Source organism: Rhincodon typus, chromosome 15 (assembly GCF_021869965.1).
Source record: "Rhincodon typus isolate 14 chromosome 15, sRhiTyp1.1, whole genome shotgun sequence".
Classification (NCBI taxonomy): domain Eukaryota; kingdom Metazoa; phylum Chordata; class Chondrichthyes; order Orectolobiformes; family Rhincodontidae; genus Rhincodon; species Rhincodon typus.
Window position 1 is genome coordinate 41,838,867 of NC_063346.1, and position 20,684 is coordinate 41,859,550.

Sequence of the window (20,684 nt, forward strand, 5' to 3'; positions counted from 1 at the left end):
TGATCCTATGATGCTGCTTAGCCTGCTGTGTTCATCCAGCTCTGCACCTTGTTGTCTCGGATTCTCCAGCATCTGCAGTTCCTACTATCTCTGATTCAAGATTAATCTATTGTGATGTGATCTATAACCCATAAGGACTGCCTTATCAAGAGGCAGACCATACGTGCGTACATAAAGATTGTCGAGGATGTGAGAGGCCCCACCTGAAACGTTAGCCCATGTATCTGAATACTGTCTATTCATTAAAAACGCAAGAATTAAGTGACACAAGATCGCGTCCAAACTACAGGATTATGTTGGCAAACATAGTTGGACAACATTCGGCGAACCAAGACTGAAAGATAAAAATGGATCGCTTTGGAAGCCGGACTTAATTTTTAAGAAAGGACGGAAAGTTGCAGTTCAAGGATGATGAGAAGGCATCGGAGATTGCTAGGATTAAGAAGACAAATAAACATAGACATTTTACCCAGGAGATTAAGGACCTGACAGGAGGCTCCAAGACAGAGTACTTCGGCTTCATTATGGCAGCATGCGAATAATGGTTGGCAATGAATAACAACCTCGTGCAGTTCCTAGGAAATCAGCGATAAGTCCTTTGCACAGGACGTGTCGAGACTAACGATCTCATTGATGCTTGAATTTTTGCAACTATTTTGCAGGTAAATGAAGGATCTAAGCCGGTACCAGCTAAAGGAGATGAACACTTACCCTAAGGTGCCAATGTATAGTGCAATACCCGAGGACAGTCACAGTTCTCTACTTGCTCACTGGTCATGTCTCTCTTCCATTGTTCTCTATCCTCGAAAGAGAATCTCCCGTGTCTCAGGGCGGTTAAGACAATTGGTTGCTGGAAAAGGTCATTCACACTTGCATTCTGAACACAAGTTGGATGGTATGCCTTTTCCACTGGTGTTGCACAAAATGCAGCAATGCAACAAGAAATTCTTGTTTTGTTGCTTCACAGTTAAAAATCACTGATTTGATTGAATGTACCATATGCTCTGTTAGACTGTCTGAGTCTTATACCATCGACATGGTGGTTTGAGGCAAATAATATAAAAAGTAACGTAAGAGTTCTGATGAAGGTCACTGAACTCAAAACATTGCTGCGTTTCTCCAGCAATTTCCGTTTTTGTTTAATGTAAAATGCTTGGTCACTTTCAAAATTTTGCTTTACAACTGGTTGACTGTGCTCTTCATAGGTATGTTTGAGTTTGTTCTTTACACATTCCTTGCTGCCAGAAAAGTGGAGTTATACCATATCATTGGTCACCTATGCTTTGGCTGGAGTCTGGTTTCGCCTGCACATGCATACTCAATGTCGTCTGATGCCAAACACTTCACAGATGCGAAGAAACACTGGACATTGTTTACAAAGTTGCAACAAATCATATCAATTACAGACCTTGTTGGTTTGTTGCTTTTTGCTGACTGTGTAGATAGTATCAGCTGCTTTTAAAGCACGTAACTGTTGCTTGTCTGGTACTACTATGTCTTCATGCTAATATGCACCTTCAAGGAAGATGTCAATAGTGCAGCCCTTTCTCTTGCTGGGATCATTCGGGAAGACTAATTGGTGTAGAGGTGATTTCCAAATAAATGAGCCTGTCTCTGCACAATCATACCTGTGCCTGTCTTCCCACCAACAGACTCTTTGCCAGTGGCAAGCAACGTTTTCAGAGATCTCTCACCGGAGGGAGACGCACTAGGCTGGTTCCTGGGATGAAGAGGTTGAGTTATCAAGAATGCTAAACAGGTTAGAGTTTATCCATTAGAGTTTAGAAGAATGGGTGCAGTTTTATTGAAACATATAAGATTCTGAGGGGATTTAACAGAGTGGATATGGAGAAGAGGTTTCCACTAGTAGGGGTATCTGGAACTGGGGAACAAAGTTACAGAATAAGGGGACACTGAAACTGAGATGTGAAGGAGCTTCTTCTCCTAGAGTGTAACGAATATCTGGAATTCTCTACCACAGAGAACTGTAGAGGCCAAATCACTGAAAGTATTAAAGAGACAATTTTTGAACTATCAGAGAGTTGCTGGCTATGCTGGGCTGGCATGAAAGAGGGATTGACACCTGGGGTAGGTCAGTCACGATCTTGATGAATGGCAGGGGAGGCTTGAGGAGCCAAATAGCCTACTGCTGCACCTATTTCTTACGTTCAGTTAACTTGGAATCTGAGATTGTTATGCCATTGGGTCACATGCCATGATATGGTGATATCATGAATATGTCTCTTAAAAGGTATATTTCATACTAATGGCAAGATATGACACAAAAGGTGCCATTCCCCCACCCTGGCTCCTGAACCCCTCTCCCTGGGACTTTCAATCGAAAAAAATCCCAGCTAAAAATCACTTATCTTACTCTTTTGTCTTCCGCAAACCTGGGTACTCTTCTGACATCTGCCATGGCCTTCTCCATGCCTCTGCTGAATGCAGGAGCTGTTGGCTTCTGATTTGATGGAGAGCTACAAACATGAGCAAAGTGGAATAGTATATAGCAGTCACCAGCCATGTTATGCATCAGTTGGTTGTATTACAATCCAGTTAGGGACCTTTAACAATTAAAGAAATATCTGAACACTATGTTTCAATCAAACTATATCACAAAATTTTACCTCTTTAAGCAAAAGCAAACATTATTGTTTTGTTTATACACACACCACTGTCATCACAACATGTTTTATAATTAGATATTTTATGCAATAGGTTGACTTCTTACATCCCCTAAGAAATCTCTTATAACACACATCAATCTTAAATTTATTTACTTCTGTAGGGAACATTCACTAGTATACTACAGTTCTTTGGTTCAAAGCCTTCCCAGAAGTAAAACTTACATTTACCATCTTCTGACTGTGAATGCCTCAGACCTTGCTCTGGTCACTTTTCCAATACTTCCAAGAACATCTGCCGGCTGCAGTAGATTCTTCCACGAGCTCTAAAATAGGCAAACTTCCAACTTCTGTTCCCTCATTAAATTCAAGCTAACATTAGCCTCGCCAGCATTTCACACGGTGAATGAAGTTGATAGTTTTTTAGCTCAACTTACAGCACAGGCCTATCTCACCATCCTTTACTTTGGCCCTTACTGAGTTGCAGACAATACCAGATCCAAAATGCAACTACTGAGCTTATATAGCTATGCAACTCTTTGTATGGTTTCAACCAATTTTAGTCTACCCAAAATTTTGTGTTTCTAAAACACAAGTTCAGCTTTCGTTTCGTTAGAAACTGGGAAGGTCAGTTTTGTTTCAATGTTTTTTTTTGTCTTTCCATTTTCAGCTAGGTTATGCATCGTTTATGCTTCTTTATTGTTGTTTTCTAGCTCCCTCTCTTTTAGTTTGAACTTTTAAATAAAACAATCTGCCTACTTTTTTTTATTTTGCATTTTCATCAGAAGTTTACCAGTTTTAAATTAGGATTCCTCTTTAATTTCTCCAGTTAATACTTCAATTCCAAAACTAAACATTATATACAAACATGCATGAAGCACAAACTAGGCGCAGAATTCTCCCAGCCCCTGAATAGCATGGGCAACAGAGAATCAGTCAGGAAAATATGATGAGACTAGGGGAATGAGGTCCACAATTAAAAAAAAAGTCCAATTTTCCATCTAAATTTGAAGGTGAGAATCTTGCTGATGATCAGCAAGAGACTTACTGGCAAGCATTTACATCTCATCATTATCTATTCTTACATTGTTCCTATACAGTTTGCTATTTTCCTACATGACAGGTGAAAAACCGGAAGGCAACAATTCCCAACATGGAAGTCTGAGCAGGTATACAGTGGCTCCAGTTCGCCATTTGCTCTTCTGGAATTTCACCTTGGCTAACTATCACCAACATCTCAGGCTATGCTTCACAGGTAGTGATACCTGCACCTTGTCCACAGAAGTTAGCACTGGACATGGATCAACTTCATCATGTTATCATGGCACATCTCCCACCCTCTTAAAATTTCTTTATCCACTTCTGTACTGCACTTTGAATGCATCAATACCTGGACCATAATGCTGCTGCCAGGTTACTTTACAAGCAACGGCAGGTACCCATCTCACGGACAGCAGCAGAGTGCAATTCAGTGCTCTTCATTTGTTTTCTTCGCACTTACTCACTTTGCGCCTGCTAGAATGCTCAAAGCATCTGTCTTATCTTACCTTGCCCTTTTGCGCTTTGCTGCCTCATTCATAACTTACAGGCTTACAGTGCTTCTGTATTGCCTTGCCTTTCAGCCCAGACACAAAGCCACACAGCTTATCATATTTGCCAGTGATCAGTCAAGGGCGTGCACATGTTGCTCTATGGCACTGTGCTATGTCAATGTTACACCTGTGGTATGTGACAGCAGCTTACATGACAAATTCATTGAATGTGCTTCAACCAAGTGGCCACATGGCAAGGATTAACATAAGAAGTCCTTAATTAAGGGGGACCATCTTCAGTCAGAAGATACTTGCAGAGTCAGTCAATGGCATCATCCAATACATTCAGGGGATTGTCACATTCATTCGAGTGCTTCAGCTGATCAGGGTCAAGGCTTCCATATGCTTACAGTCTAGGTAGTGGGCCATGATCAGTTCCGCAAGTCCAGTGCAACCAGTTGCATTACACTCTGTTTTCTAGGCTGCAACCAGAATGCGATGTCATGATGTCTAGCTATCTGTAATGTAACAGATTCTTCCACTGCGGTGAACACCAGCCATAATTTATCTCCTCCACATTAGTTCTTATGCAGGTCATGCCTGGAGGTTTTCTGCAGTTCAGGTAGAGAATGCTGCTTAATCCTTGGATTCTCTGCTCCAGACATCTGCAGGATGCACGGAGGCTGATAATGAGGATCCTTGAGAACCACAGCATTGTAACAAGTAAGACATGAGGACTTTCAGCATTCTACGAACAGCAGCATCTGCCAAAGCAAAGGAGTTCTTTGTGAATTTTGTTCCATAAAAGGGAGTTGCATGAAGTCACCTTTCACTGACTGTAAATCTTTTGATGCTGCAGAGGCCAGTATCCCCTGTGTAAACCCAACTGCAGGTGCATCTTATCACTTTGATCTTTTTATGCATTTTCTGTTGATTAATAAATGTTAAGATGACAAACTGATGGAAGCCTTTGCATCTTCTGATGCTCCCTAATTCAATCATGAAAAAATTTCATGCTAAATGGATAACTAATGTTCAGACAGGGTTAGAACATCATGTTACGAAAAGGACAGCTAGCCACTCTGCCTTCATTCTCATAGCTGCAGCTAAAACGAAAACTGTTCACACAAATAATGATGAAAAGTGAACATATAATTACAAAGTATATGTTGATGTATTTACAATTAACTTTAATCCACAACACCAATGTGCCCTCAGAGTTCTTTTTTCCATTTTGCTCCCACTATGTCTAAGTCTCAGAGGCTACCTATAATTGAGCTTCGAGATAATAAGAACTGCTGATGCTGGAGTCAGAGATAACACAGTGTGGAGCTGTAGGAACACAGCAGGCCAAGCAGCATCAGAGGAAGAAGAAGGATCAGCTTTCCAGCTCCTCCGATGCTGCTTGGCCTGCTGTGTTCCTCCAGCTCCACACTGTGTTATCTGTAATGGAGCTTGTTGGCTATAGATTTTGGACAGGCAAGCCTGAGGACATTTGTGGCACAAGGGTCCTGACATGCTGAATGTGAGAACGTCCTGCTGATATGTAGGTACAGCCTTCTCCAGCTTGAATCCCGACATGGCATCCCCTTGTTCAAGAAGGGGAGTAGAGACAACCCTGGTAACTATAGACCAGTGAGCCTTACTTCGGTTGTGGGTAAAGTGTTGGAAAGGATTATAAGAGATAGGATTTATAATCATCTAGAAAGGAATAATTTGATTAGGGATCGTCAACACGGTTTTGTGAAGGGTAGGTCGTGCCTCACAAACCTTATTGAGTTCTTTGAGAAGGTGACCAAACAGGTGGATGAGGGTAAAGCGGTTGATGTGGTATATTTGGATTTCAGTAAAGCGTTTGATAAGGTTCCCCATGGTAGGCTATTGTAGAAAATACGGAGGCATGGGATTGAGGGTGATTTAACGGTTTGGATCAGAAATTGGCTAGCTGTAAGAAGACAGAGGGTGGTGGTTGATGGGAAATGTTCATCCTGGAGTTCAGTTACTAGTGGTGTACCTCAAGGATCTGTTTTGGGGCCACTGCTGTTTGTCATTTTTATAAATGACCTGGATGAGGGCGTAGAAGGATGGGTTAGTAAATTTGCAGATGACACCAAAGTCGGTGGAGTTGTGGATAGCGCGGAAGGATGTTGCAGGTTACAGAGGGACATAGATAAGCTGCAGAGCTGGGCTGAGAGGTGGCAAATGGAGTTTAATGCGGAAAAGTGTGAGGTGATTCACTTTGGAAGGAGTAACAGGAATACAGAGTACTGGGCTAATGGTAAGATTCTTGGTAGTGTGGATGAGCAGAAAGATCTCGGTGTCCATGTGCATAGATCACTGAAAGTTGCCACCCAGGTTGATAGCATTGTTAAGAAGGCGTACAGTATGTTAGGTTTTATTGGTAGAGGGATTGAGTTTCGGAGCCATGAGGTCATGTTGCAGCTGTACAAAACTCTGGTGCGGCCGCACTTGGAGTATTGCGTACAGTTCTGGTCACCGCATTATAGGAAGGATGTGGAAGCATTGGAAAGGGTGCAGAGGAGATTTACCAGGATGTTGCCTGGTATGGAGGGAAGGTCTTATGAGGAAAGGCTGAGGGTTTTGAGGCTGTTTTCGTTAGAGAGAAGAAGGTTAAGAGGTGACTTGATAGAGACATACAAGATGATCAGAGGATTAGATAGGGTGGACAGTGGGAGCCTTTTTCCTCGGATGGTGATGGCTAGCACGAGGGGACATAGCTTTAAATTGAGGGGTGATAGATATAGGACAGATGTCAGAGGTAGGTTCTTTACTCAGAGAGTAGTAAGGGCGTGGAATGCCCTGCCTGCAAAAATAGTAGACTCGCCCACTTTAAGGGCATTTAAATGGTCATTGGATAAACATATGGATGATAATGGAATAGTTTAGGTTAGATGGGCTTCAGATTGGTTTCACAGGTCGGCACAACATTGAGGGCCGAAGGGCCTGTACTGCGCTGTAATGTTCTATGTTCTATGTTCTATGTTCTATGGCAGGGGACTGCAGGCCTGGTGGAGATGGAGAGGCCAGGCAGACAACCTCTGGAGTGTCCTGAGATAAGATTGCAGTAGTGCCTATTTGTGGGTCCTCTTCTGGCCGGCTGCCTACTGGCACCACTCTATCTCTTTGAGGGAATTGAGGTCAAGGTTCCCTGTCACTTTACCATCGGTACATCTGTGGCTGGAGTGACAGAGCGCAGATCTGTGCGAATATACAGCAGACACAGGGTATGCTGGAACTGGGTATCTACGGCAGCCACGAAACTAGCCATGGAAGCAGGCAGGAACTCGTAAGTCACAGACAGCACTGTACATCTAGTGTTGGTGAACTCCTCCAACCTATTAGTCAATTTCCCCGAGTGCTTCTGACAAATGTGCCTGCAGTTCCTGTGTCTGCTTGTGCATTTCAATGAAATTATTAATGGCCAATACAACAGAGTCCTTTTCTGCCTGGGCTGAGCAGGTGCCTGGTCTCTGGCAGTCTTCTGAGTGCCAGCAATCTGGGGCACTTTCTCCTCAGCCAGCTGTGAAGATGTGCCAGTCATGTGCTTATCACAACCTGCTGCCGACTCTATGCTAGCTAAAACTGAGGTGTTATTATCTGAGGTGGTGGAGGGTGCAGGAGACAGCCTTGCTTATGATTCCTTTAAGGCATCTGTGGCTTCTTCATCAGAAGTAGAGGCGGAGACAATATCTTGTGGGGTTGGTCTCATCATGGTAGAGACTTAGGATGCAGCTGGTCCTGGCAAGAGACAAGAGGGAATTAATTCTGAAATAGGAGAAGTTGGAGCATGTTAAGAATTAATGCCTAATCCTGGTAATGGGACAGCAATGCAGCAACTTGACAATGATTCTTATTTGGTTGCCAGATCACAGAAGTCAATGGCATCACCACATGAGCTGTCACAGTCCTCTGCCACTAAGGCAAGGATTCTCTTCTTGGAGGGGTTAAGGAGATGGATGTTGGACACCCCACTGTCGATTTTGCTGCTCTCTGCCCTATTCTGTTCACCTGAAACGGAACAAAGGAAGGAACTGAATGAGATGGAAGTAGCAAATGTCTGTCGGTGCAAGTGCAGGTGAGGAAAATATAGCAAGGTGTCCCAAATAAGTTTGCATGAAGCACAGAGGGCACACAGACACAAAGTTAATAGTCTGAGGTAGGTGTGTCGAGAGTGACATAAGGAAGATGCTATATACTTTTGACGGAGTGGTATATCATGAGCTTTGCTGGGAGATAGATATAATAGCAAAGTCAGAGTGAGTTTAAGGTGGTAAGGAGAAGATGGTGGCTCTTTGTGGTGTGCAAACGATCATTAATCTTCTTCCTGAACTGTTCAGCGTTCCTCTGGACTGGGAATACCACACAGATACTGATGGAACTTCAGACTGGGCTGGCATGGTCTAGTGCTGTGATCTACTTCAGCAGATTTGAAGGAAGCAGACAGCACTGCTGTCCACCAGGAACTTAAGATACCCGTCAGCGAATCAACGTACCAATTTGACTCTGATGGCCATTCCAAGGCAATTCCTACACTGCACCTGTGAATGCCGTTTCAGGCTTGCACGGATTGATTTGATGGAAAACTGGGGTTTAAATATGGTGACAGAATGATCCACCAGTGGCAAGTAACCCTGTTCTTGGAGACGACAGAACAGTGCTAGCACAATGCCATAGATATATGGTTCATACATTTTACAGTAAGGTGAGCAGCAGAAAATTGAGTGAGGTAACTTGCTAGGTAATACAGAGAGAAACCTTCTATGAAGACAAATTTTCAACTGTTGTGCCGATCATGGTGCTAAACTCTTCTGGTAAACTCTATAATTGAGCACCATTGTTTTCTTTTGTATTCATTTCTGACACATTACATATTGTTATTTACAACCCCTGCTCAGTTTTTCCTGCACTCCATAACCGCTTGTTTTTGAATAATTCACACTTCACTTTCTGCTTAATGAAAAAATTGTAAGATATATTAAAAAGGTAAATTATTTTGTCAAAAGCACTCGGGGAAATTGACTAATAGGTTGGAGGAGTCCACCAACACTAGATGTACAGTTCCTGTGTCTGCTTGTGCATTTCAAATGAAATTATTAATGGCCAATACAACAGAGTCCTTTTCTGCCTGGGATGAGCAGGTGCCTGGTCTCTGGCAGTCTTCTGAGTGCCAGCAATCTGGGACACTTTCTCCTCAGCCAGCTGTGAAGATGTGCCAGTCATGTGCTTATCACAACTTGTTGCCGACTCTATGCTAGCTAAAACTGAGGTGTTATTATCTGAGGTGGCGGAGGGTGCAGGAGACAGCCTTGCTTATGTTTCCTTTAAGGCATCTGTGGCTTCTTCATTAGAAGTGGAGGCAGTTTCCCCTGGTATATTTTGCACTTTATGCTGTTATCAATGTGTTGGTGGTGAAGGCACATTCCAGTATAGAGCTGTAGCAATGCAGGAGTCCCATTATCTGATCTTAGGACTAATCTTGCTGCATCTGGCTAGGAGTCTCTGATATTGTTGTTGTTGAATGCAGTGCGAATAAAGACAAGGCTTTTAAAAGATGTTGATACAAAATGTTCACACACGTGAATGTCAATTGGAAGTACCAATACTGCTCTGCGCTCGCTACTGCTGGTGGATACTTCCTTTCCACTATTGTGTGTGAATTTAGACAGAAGGCATCACTGAAGTTCTGGAATTTTCTGATCTTACCATCTCACCAAACACAGAAGAACTCATGATGGCTAGGATGTTGCAGAAAAGACTGGCATCACTCAAGCCAGTGCAATAATTAAAAGGCCGTCTGTCACCTGGACGAGCACTGACAGCTCAAAACTGTCCTGCACAGTTCATGATGTGTCAAATAAGGGGAAGTTGGTGCCCTGCTTTGCAGACAGGCACATGGAGGTCCTAGTCAATGGTTGATGCAGGAGAAGAACCTCTTCCCAAGACCAGCAGAGAACGCGATGTCATCAGAATCCATCAGCGTGGTCCCGCAGTTACCACCCAGGTCATTGCTGCCTCAGCCATTCGGTGGAATACTCAACAGTGAAGAAAGAAGGTTAATGACCTTCTTTGCTCAGCCATGATGAGTGACACCATCTTCTCTGCTACCACACACTCCATTTCTGCTGCTGCACCCACCGCCACTCATGCCATACTCATTATTATATGCAAATTCTTCCCTTGTTAGCTTTCACACACCCTAATCCTCATCCCTTCTAAACCTGCATGGTATTTCTGCTGCCTAATCACTCACTTGGGACACCAGCACTTTGCCCCATCAGCACTAACAGCTTGTCGTCCACTTTCATCTCACTCAACATCTCACTCCAGGGAATTCAGCCCACAATAGGGCAGAAAGAGAAACGATTAGTCGTGGGCTGCCTGAAATTCGACCCCTCACTCCCTGAGGGAAGGATCCTGATCCTGACTGCCCAAATGGCAGACAGACCTCCCCATACCCAAGCTTCTGGATTGGCATCAGAGAACTGCCCTTGACTGACTGTACCAGGACCCACTGTCTGAAGACTCCCTTGTCTTAACTGAGGATGGTTAAAATCATGAAGAGCATCCTGGCTTTGTGTCTGCATTTAATGGCAAGGCAAGACAGAAATGAACCTGCCAGCTCTGGCTGGGGACACAAAGGACAGTAAGCTGAGTAGGGGTGCTATGAGGATCAAGAAAAGTGCACGCTAAAACAGTGTCAGCAGCCCTGAGATGCTGAGAGTCTGGTCCAATCCGAAAACTGGGTGTCTATCCTTGCTCTCCAGTGTCCTTGCAGCAGCATGACAATGCTTGTTGCTAGTGCATCCTGAAAAGGAATTGGAGAGGTATCATGAGGGTCATGAGAGCCTGCATGTGTGGCATGAGAGCACTTTTGGGTGATTGGTGCCATGAATCATTGTTGCGGGGTGACCAATATGGCAGCCAAGGGGAGCAAGCAGCAAGCTGAAGTTGCCAGGCATTCACTCTAATTTTCATAGAGATTTGTTGACATCTAGTTTCCTCGCAGCAAGTGATAGGATAGGAAAATGCATTTTAATAAGGTGGACAACAAGCCTACATCTTTCAGGGCCCTTCAAGATTCTGGCTCAGACTTGGATGGGAAAAGGGGAGAGAAAGCCAGACTGCATGAGAGAGAGCTAAAAAGTAAAAGGGAGAGAAGCAGGGTGAAATGTAGACAGGAAGGTAGAACAGAAGAAGGCAGATAAGAAAAACAGTAGGGAAGAACAGTTATGGATAGACTTCATTTCTGAACTGGATGATTTTTTACTGTTTGCTTTGCAATTTGTGTGGAAAAGCAATGCTATTTGAGAATGGACTTGTTAGATGACTAATGGTGCAAGCAGAGCATTTAGGTGCGATATCCCTCTTAGAATACATTTAATGTTGACAAATCTACTCACCACCTTTTCTTGGGAGAAGCAGTTAAGAGTGAAGAGGGCAACAGCAGGACTCACCCCTCGGGTGACTGTGTGGTGTGTGCACATTCTCCCCGTGTCTGCCGGAGTGTCATCTGAGTGCTCTAGTTTCCTCCCACAGTCCATAAACGTGCAGGTTAGGTGTATTGGCCATACTAAACTACCCATAGTGTCCAGGGATGTGCAGACGAGGTAGATTAGTCATGGGAGATGCAGGGTTACAGGAATAGGATGTCAGTTCAGTGTGCACTTGATGGGCTGAATGGCCTACTTCCACACTGTAGGGATTCTATGATTCTTTCTCAACTTATCACAACTGTTACTATCATAAGCATTGGTTGTTCCTACCATCAGTTCACAATGTACTCTATTACCTAGCATGCACTGAAGCAACCAATGAGCACTTGCTTACATCTACCATTCACCTTAACTTGCTGTGTAACTGGATTGTGTCAATCACCCATGTTATGTTACATAAATTACATGGAAGCTATTAGTAAAAAGAACAGTAAGAATGGGAATTATTTTGGAGATTTTGTGGCAGACAGCCAGCAATACTTGTGGTCTGGCGGGCATTAAATCCCTTATAGTCTGTTGAAATATGGTACTGAAAAAAGCAGTAAAACTGAGTTTCAGATCATGCAGGGAATAATTTAAATATGTCTACCATTTCTAAATTAAAGATTGCTTTTCTATGCAGGACGTAATAACTGAACAAAATTACTATTGTTCTATTACGTTTGATTTATTAAATTGTATTTAACATCATAGAAGCAATATACAATAGCACACAGGTAAAATTTCTAGTAACTACAAGTCCTCCTTTTGCCAAATCCTGCATTGTGCCTGGCTCCCACAGAAATGACCATGTGCCAGTGTAATGGGTTTTTTTTCTGGTCAAGTTATCCAGAGGCCTACTTGAATAATCCACTGAATGAGGTCAATTATCACCATGGCAGTTTGACAATTCAGTTTAAGAGAAAAATATGGTCTAGAAAGCTAGCATACTATTAGTAAAGGTGACCACCAAGCATTTGGATTGTCATAAAACAAGATCAACAATAGTATGAATGTTCTTAAAAGTCAGTACAGCATTTTTGCATTTCTCAAAATAAAGGTGAACTGAATACTTAAATTTTATCTGTCGCTTTTCTTGCATTTCACCTCTTCTTCTCTGACAAGTAATGTTTCTAAATGACTTGGAGTAGAAAAAATATTTAATTTTGAAAACGTAAATGATTAAAAGGCGTGCATTGATTGGAGAATGAATCTTGGCAACACCTCGCAGAAAGAACAGTCCTTACATTAATATTAAATCTGTTTTGTGTGTACATAAAATAAATATAGGAATAAAAACATGGGAGAGCCTGGCTATCTATCACTTACAGTAGACCTATTTGCAGTCCCCACATTGGAGGTAGGGCACTGAATTTTCTAAGGATTTGTTCATAAGCAGCAGCTTTTCGTGACCCAGCAGTAAAGAATGGAAAACCTCCTGCTATGAGCTGAATAGAACCCTTTAGTAGGCTCCTTGAAGAACTCATTTTCGCATTACTCAGGCTTCATTATGCTGAATCAATATTCGTTTAGTCACTGGGGTTATTGACATATTTTAAAATAAAAGTATACCCTTCAGCTATTGCACTCATTACAGGTAATTTGTCTTGTCAGGGAGCAGGGAATATTATCCCAGTCTTTCAAGGGCTGACAGCCCATGGAAATACCTCCCCATGGTTACAACTGTAAATAATTTTTTGGTAAAATATTGAAAAATCAATGACTGTTTCCTGCAATCTGTCACAAACAAATCAATCATAATCTACACAGCCAGGGAATGTGATATAGGGAGGGAAAGGAGCAGATGCAATCTTCCAGTGAAATCTCTCATTTCAAAATCACTTCGCATAATGGTGTCATCAGTTAAACGCTTAGCAGTCACTGCAACTGCAGCTCATAGCTTTGAATGAGAAAACCATGAGGAGAAAAAACATCACTGTTATATAAACAAATATTTAATTTAAATGTTTTTTGCATTTGCCAGTTGTATAAGTGAGGCCAACTACCTGTCAATAGTACATAGCAGTTCTTTTTCCTGCTTAATCAATTATGCATGCCTCACACGAAGCACATGAGCAATTTCACTGTAAATTAACTCCTGAAGGAACTTAACGCCTTTGTTATGCATTGGCTTTATAAAAGTAAGAATCCTACTAAAGTATTTTTCTTAGGTACTATGAATACAACTATTTCCATATTATTCCTCACAAAATAAAAAAAACCTGTACAGCATGTGTGACATATCAATTTAATCTAATAAGTAATGAAAAGCACTCTATACATGGTTGCATGTATCTATGCATTGTATAATAATCCAGTGCACTGTGAACAGAACACAGATGACTGTCTTTCACCTCGAGTCACAAGTTTCAATACCCAAAGGAGGAAGATGATGAAAAAGCCTCCGTCTTTTGCCTTGGGGCAAATGTATTGGACTGCTGACTATTATCCAGCCACCTAAAGTACTAAAGGTTGTGTGTACGGCATGGTACAGAATATTATGATGGATACGCTATAGTGCACACAGTCTCCTCTGACATGGATTAAGGGGTTTCACAGCAGAGTTTCTTTCTGCCCATTAGAGATTTTATTTCTTCCAAATCTCCAGTTTTCCTCATTATTTGAAATTCTGAAGTAAAACTGTAGTAGCTGAATGAAAACAAATACCCAAACAAACTCCAGGGAGTTGTAGTTTCTCCAACCTAATATTACCAAGAATTGGAGACAATCCAGTATATTGTCGAGAAACAATAGTGTCACATATTTCCTAGTAGTTTAAAAAAAATAATTTTCATGAAAATCTTCATTCACTGTAAATATTCTTTAGATCACAACTGTAACAAGATACATAATTGCTGATTTGTAATAAGGATACTGCCAATGTATGTGTGCAAACGTGGGGAAGGGGGGTAGTAGTAAACGAGAGAGAAGATAACCACAGTAGATTGAAATAATGTAAAATTGCCATGAGTTGCTGATCATAGTATCCCAGGAACATAAACAGCCAACCCATCAACCTTAAAAATGGAAACAAAAATCAATCATGTCTAACTTTTTCATATTTTCTTTCAAACCAACTAAAAAAAAGTTATTTTACGATGATAGCATTCACGCATTTGCTAAGTGGATACAATGGCCCCAACATGCTATTGTAATGATGGCTACACTATCAGAGTGTATTTTCATTATTGCTCTGGAAATGACAGCAACTGCATACATGCACAGTTAAACATGGAAATCCAGAACTCACTGTCTGTAATTCTATGCTTCTCATCAGGATATGCTGCTGAAGCCCCCCCAAAATGCAATTAAGTAGAAATCACTGAATTTATGAGAATTTTCCTTTGGTGCTCATACCATAAAAACCCTCAAGAATGCTGCATCTTATTGAATGAGGGATAATTTAACTTTTAATGGCATGCTAAGGCAATAATTACTTTGGAACTGCCTTGTGGTCCCTCAAAAACTAATTTCATGATTGTAGAATGACAAATTTGTTGTTTTTTTTAAAATAAATGCTGCTTCAGCTTCTATTTCAATTCCATGTACTTTCTAATTATTTATTTTACTCTTAATTAAAAACTGAAAACTAAGTATATTTTATTTCCTGGTTTGCTTCCATTCTTATTAGTTGCAGCCATTGTGAAATTCATTTCCATTGCTAAAAGGAGATCTTAAAGCTTTCATCAGTGATAGAAAGAGCAATCTAAGGAGATTCTAGGCCTGTACCAGTAGTCCAGCAGCAATTCGAGCAAGCATGGAGGTCTCAAGGAGGGAGATATAATGGACAATGATAAGAAACATTTGCTATAAAGGTTAAGACATCAGAGTTAGAACAGAGAAATGTACAGCACAGGAACAAGCCGTTATGTCCACAATGTTGTGCCAAACACGACGCCATTTTAAACTAATCCCTTCTGCCTGCCCTTGGTCCTTATCCCTCCATTCCTTGCATATTCATGTGCTTATCGAAAAGTCTCTTAAACGCCCCTATTGTATATGCCTCCACCACCACCCCAGCAGCGCGTTCCATACTCCTACCACTGTCGGTGTAAAAAGCTTGCCCCTCACCTCTCCTTTTAATGTTCCCCCTCTCACCTTAAATGCATGCCCCCTATTTTTAGACATTACAACTCCAGGAAAAAGATTCCAACTATCAACCTTATCTATGAATCTCATAATTTTATAGACTTCTATCAAATCTCCCCTCAGCTTCTGCTGCTCCAGAGAAAACAGTCCGGGTTTTTCTAGTCTCGTGGTTCATACCCTCTAATCCAGGCAGCATCCTGGTAAACCTCTTTTGCATCCTATCCAAAGACTCCCCATCCTTCTTATAATGTAGCAACCAGAACTGAACGCAGTACTCTAATTACGGCCGAACCAAAGTCTTATAAAGCTGCAACATAACGTCCTAACTCTTGTACTCAGCTCCCTGACCAATAAAGGCAATCATGCCATACACCTTCTTCAGCACCCTATCTACTTGCCTGGCTACTTTCAGGGAACTGTGGACTTGAGCCCCAAGATCCCTCTGTACATCATGCTGTTCAGGGTGCTGCCACTAACTGTATATTTTCCTTAACATTTGATCCCCCAAAGTGCAGCACCTCACACTTACACGGATTAAACTCCATTTGCCATTTCTTCATCCATATCTGCAATTGATCTATATCCCACTGTGTCCTTTTATAACCTTCTATGCTATCTATAACTCCACCAATCTTTGTATCATCTGCAAACTTACTAATCCACCCATCTACATATTCATCCAAGTCATTTAAACATATCACGAACAGAAGAGGACCCAGTACGGATCCCTGCAGAACACCACTAGTCTTGGACCAACAGCCTGAAAAACAACCTTCCACCACTACCCTTTGCCTTCTACGGGCAAGCCAATCCTGAATCCATGGGGCCAAGTCACCGTGGATTCCATGCATCTTAATTTTCTAGATGAGCTTATCATGAGGGACCTTGTTGAAAGCCTTACTAAAATCCACGTAGACAACATCCACTGCACTACTCTCATCGATTACCTTCATCACCTCCTTGAAAAATTCAATCAAGTTGGTAGGACATGACCTTCCCTGTACAAAGCCATGCTGACTGTCCCTAATTAAGTCATGCTTTTCCAAACGTGTGTAAATCCTATTCATAAGAATTCTTTCCGATAACGTCCTAACCACCAATGCAAGACTCAATTTATTGTTTCCTGGATTATCCCCATTTCCCTTCTTGAATAGATGAACAAGATTAGCTACTTGCCAGTCCTCTGGGACCTCTCCAGTGACCAATGAATATACAAAGATCTTGGTCAAGGCCCCAGAAATCTCCTCTCTTATCTCTCTCAATAACTTGGGTAGATATCATCATGCCCTAGGGACTTATCCACCTTAATACTCTTCAAGAGACCCAACACCACTTGTTTCATGATCTCAAAATGCTCTGGCATATTTGCATGCTCCACACAAATCTCACTATCCTCATATCCTTCTCCTGGGTGAATACTGATTCAAAATACTCATTTCACCCACGCCCTCTGTTTCCAAGCACAAGTTCCCTCCTTTATCCTTGCGTGGTCCTACCTTCTCCCTAGTTATTCTCTTGTTTTTAAATATATGTACAGAATGCCTTGGGATTCTATTTAACTCTACTTGCCAAGGTCATTTCATGGCCCCTTATTGCTCTCCTAATTCCCTGCTGGAGTTCTTTCCTGCTTTCTTTTATATTCCTCATGGCCCCTGTCTGAATTTAGCTTCCTAAATCTTATCTATGCTTCTTTTTCCCTTTTAACTAAATTTGTAACCTCCCTCATCATTCAAATGATCCTTACCTTGCCATCCTTGTCCTTCCTGGAAAATGCCGGCCCTGAACTCTCATCAGCAGGTCTTTAAACAATTCATACATGTCAAATGTGGAGTTGCCTGATAACTGCTCCTTCCAATTAACACTCACGAGCTCCTACGTAATACTGACATAATTTGCCCTACCCCAATTTAGTACCTTGCCACAAGGTCTTGACTTAGCCTTATTCATAGCTATCTTAAAACATAAGGAGTTGTGATCACTCTTTCCAAAATGCTCTCCCACAGTCACCTGGCCAAACTCATTAGCCAGCACAAGGTCCAGTGTGGCACCTCTTCTAGTTGGACTATCCACATACTGTTTCAAAATCCTTTTTGGATGCACTTAACAAATTCTTCCCCATTTAAGCCTCTTGCTCTAAGGGAGGCCCAAGCAATATTGGGAAAATTACAGTAACCCACTATGATAACTCTATTGTGGCTGCATCATTCCATAATCTGCCTTCATATTTGTTCCTCTCAGTGACTGTTGGGGGGCCTATAGTCTAAACCTATCAAAATGACTGGACCCATCTCCACCCATATTGCCTCAGTCGATGAGCTGTTTAGTATGTCCTCTTTGACTGCAGATGTAACAATTCTCCCTGATTGGTAATGCAACTCATCCACCTTTTTTTGTAATTTCATCTCTGTCTCATCTAAAACAATGAAACCCTGGAATATTGCCCAGCCAGTTCATCTAAGAAAAATAAACATTTAGTGAAATTCACAGGTAACCCTGGAGAAACCTATGTGGGGAGCTCATAGCAGGGGAGCAGCTAAGTCGCTGGTTTTTAAAGTATAACCTTACTGGTTTCTTATTTGTAAACCTACAATAGTGAGTAGAATGGTTCTTCTTTCATTATATGTTTTTATTGAGATTTGTCTCTTGACTAAGCTTTAAAAATATAAAACATAGGTATTAGGTTAACCTCGGGCAGTGTTTTTAGAGCAATAACACTGGGTTATTTTCTGGATCTGTGGATTGTTCAGGTGCAAATATGGTCTTTAGTGAAGCAATGAGCTCTTCCTGTCGGATGTGGGTGATTAGGGAGAGTTTCTATGTTACTAATGATTATGTTGCAGGAAGTGGGTTTGGTTGTGAATCTTATTGGATCACATGGATCGGTTGGAGCCACCATTAGAAGCACTAAGGAATTTACAGAAGCTGGGGGTGTGATGGATGACAGTTGCAGGAAGGGAGAAAAATCGCAGATACAGTCAGGTAGATGAGTTACCTCCAGGAAAGGTAGGAGGGGTAGGCAGATAGTGCAGGAGTCTCCTGTGGCCATCCCCATCTCAATCAAATATGCTGTTTTGGAAAATGTAGGGGGCGATGCACTCTCAGGGGACTGTACCACTGATAGCCAGGTTTCTGGTACCAAGACTGGCTCTACTGTAATGAGACGCACGTCAGGTTACGAGTGATCAATTGTGATAGGGAACTCTCTCGTCAGAGGCACAGACAGATGTTCCTGCAGCTGACAACGAGACATCAGAATGGTGTGTTGTCTCCCTGGTGCTAGAACCAAGAATATCTCGCAGAGAGTGCGGAATGTTCTCAAAGGGGACGAGGGGGGAGCAAGAAGTCATCGTACACATTAGAACTAACGAAACAGGAAGAGAAAAGAACAAGGTTCTGAGGAGAGAATATAGAAAGTTAGGCAGGAATTTAAAAAGTATGTCCTCAAGGGTAGTAATATCTGCATTACTCCCAGTGCCATGTGCTAGTGAGTGTAGGAATAGGAGGATACAGCAGATAAATGAGTCGCTTAGCAGCATGTGCAGGGGAGAAGGATCCACATTTTTGGATCATTGGAATCTCTTCTGGGTTTGAAGTGACCCATATAAGAAGGACAGATTACACCTGAATTGGAAGGAGACTAATATACTGGCGGCAAGATTTGCTAGAACTGCTCGGGAGGATTTAAACTAGTGAGAGGGGGTGGGGAGAGACCTGTCTGAGACTGGTGCAGTTGGGAAAAGGAGCGAGTGAAACAGTCAGGGCAGGCAGGAATAAAGCAGAGAATGAGGTAGGACTGATAAATTAAACCAAATTTATTTTAGTGCAAGAGGCCTAACAGGTGAGGCATATGAACTTAGGGCATGGTTGGGAACATGGAACTGGAATATCGTAGCAATTACAGAGACGTGACGCAGGGATCGACAGGACTGGCAGCTTAATGTTCCATGGTATCGATATTGTAAGAAGGATAGAAAGACGGGGGCGGGGGGGGCTAAGGAAGGAGAAGAAGGGGAGTGGCGTTTTTGATTAGGGGTAACTTTTTGGCTATACTTAGGGAGATATTACTGGGAATACATCCAGGGAGGTTATTTGGGTGGAACTGAGAAATAAGAAAGGGATGATCACTGGGATTATACTATAGAAGCCCCCCAATAGTCAGCAGGAAATTGAAAAACAAATTTGTAAGGAGATCTCAGTTATCTGTAAGAATAAGAGGGTGGTTATGGTAGGGCATTTTTTAAAACTTTCCCAACACAGATTAACACTATGGCAGTCCCAAGGGCTTGGATGGAGAGGAATTTGTTAAGTATGTGCAAGCAAATTTTCTGATTCAATGTGTGGATGTATATACTAGAAAAGGTGCAAAACTTGACCTGCTCACGGGAAATAAAGCAGGGCAGGTGACTGAGGTGTCAGTCAGGGAGCACTTTGGGGGCCAGTGACCATAATTCTGTTAGTTTTAAAATAGTGATGGAAAAGGATAGACTGAATCTAAAAGTTAAAGTTCTAAATTGGAGGAAGGCCAATCTTGAAGGTATTAGGCAAGAACTTTCAAGCATTGATTGGGGGTGGATGTTCACAGGTAAAGGGACAGCTGGAAAATGGGAAGCCTTCAAAAATGAGATAATGAAATTCCAGAGATGGTATGTTCCTGTTGGGGCGAAGGGCAAGGCTGGTAGGTGTAGAGAATGCTGGAAGACCAGAGAAATTGAGGTTTTGGTCAAGAAAAAGAAGGAAGCATATGTCAGGTATAGACAGCAGAAATCGAATAATTCCCTATAAGAGTATAAAAGCAGCAGGAGATAGTAGGAACTGCAGATGCTGGTGAATCCGAGACAACAAGGTGCAGGGCTGGACGAACACAGCAGGCCAAGCAGCATCATAGGAGCAGAGAGGCTGACGTTTCGGGCCTAGACCCTTCATCAGAAAAGGGGGAGGGGAAGGGG

At 42.1% G+C, this 20,684-nt stretch overlaps 1 long non-coding RNA gene across 3 annotated transcripts in view; it reads right to left on the reverse strand.

Moving 5' to 3' along the window:
• The window catches only part of LOC125484927, a 93,537-nt gene that overhangs the window by 54,771 nt on the left and 18,082 nt on the right, over positions 1-20,684 (reverse strand). The window contains exon 3 of one of the 3 annotated variants that reach the window (XR_007263719.1): positions 2,375-2,477. The exons of the other annotated variants lie outside the window; for them this stretch is intronic. This is a non-coding gene — a long non-coding RNA (uncharacterized LOC125484927). The remainder of the gene's footprint in view (positions 1-2,374; positions 2,478-20,684) is intronic. 3 annotated transcript variants of the gene reach the window in all.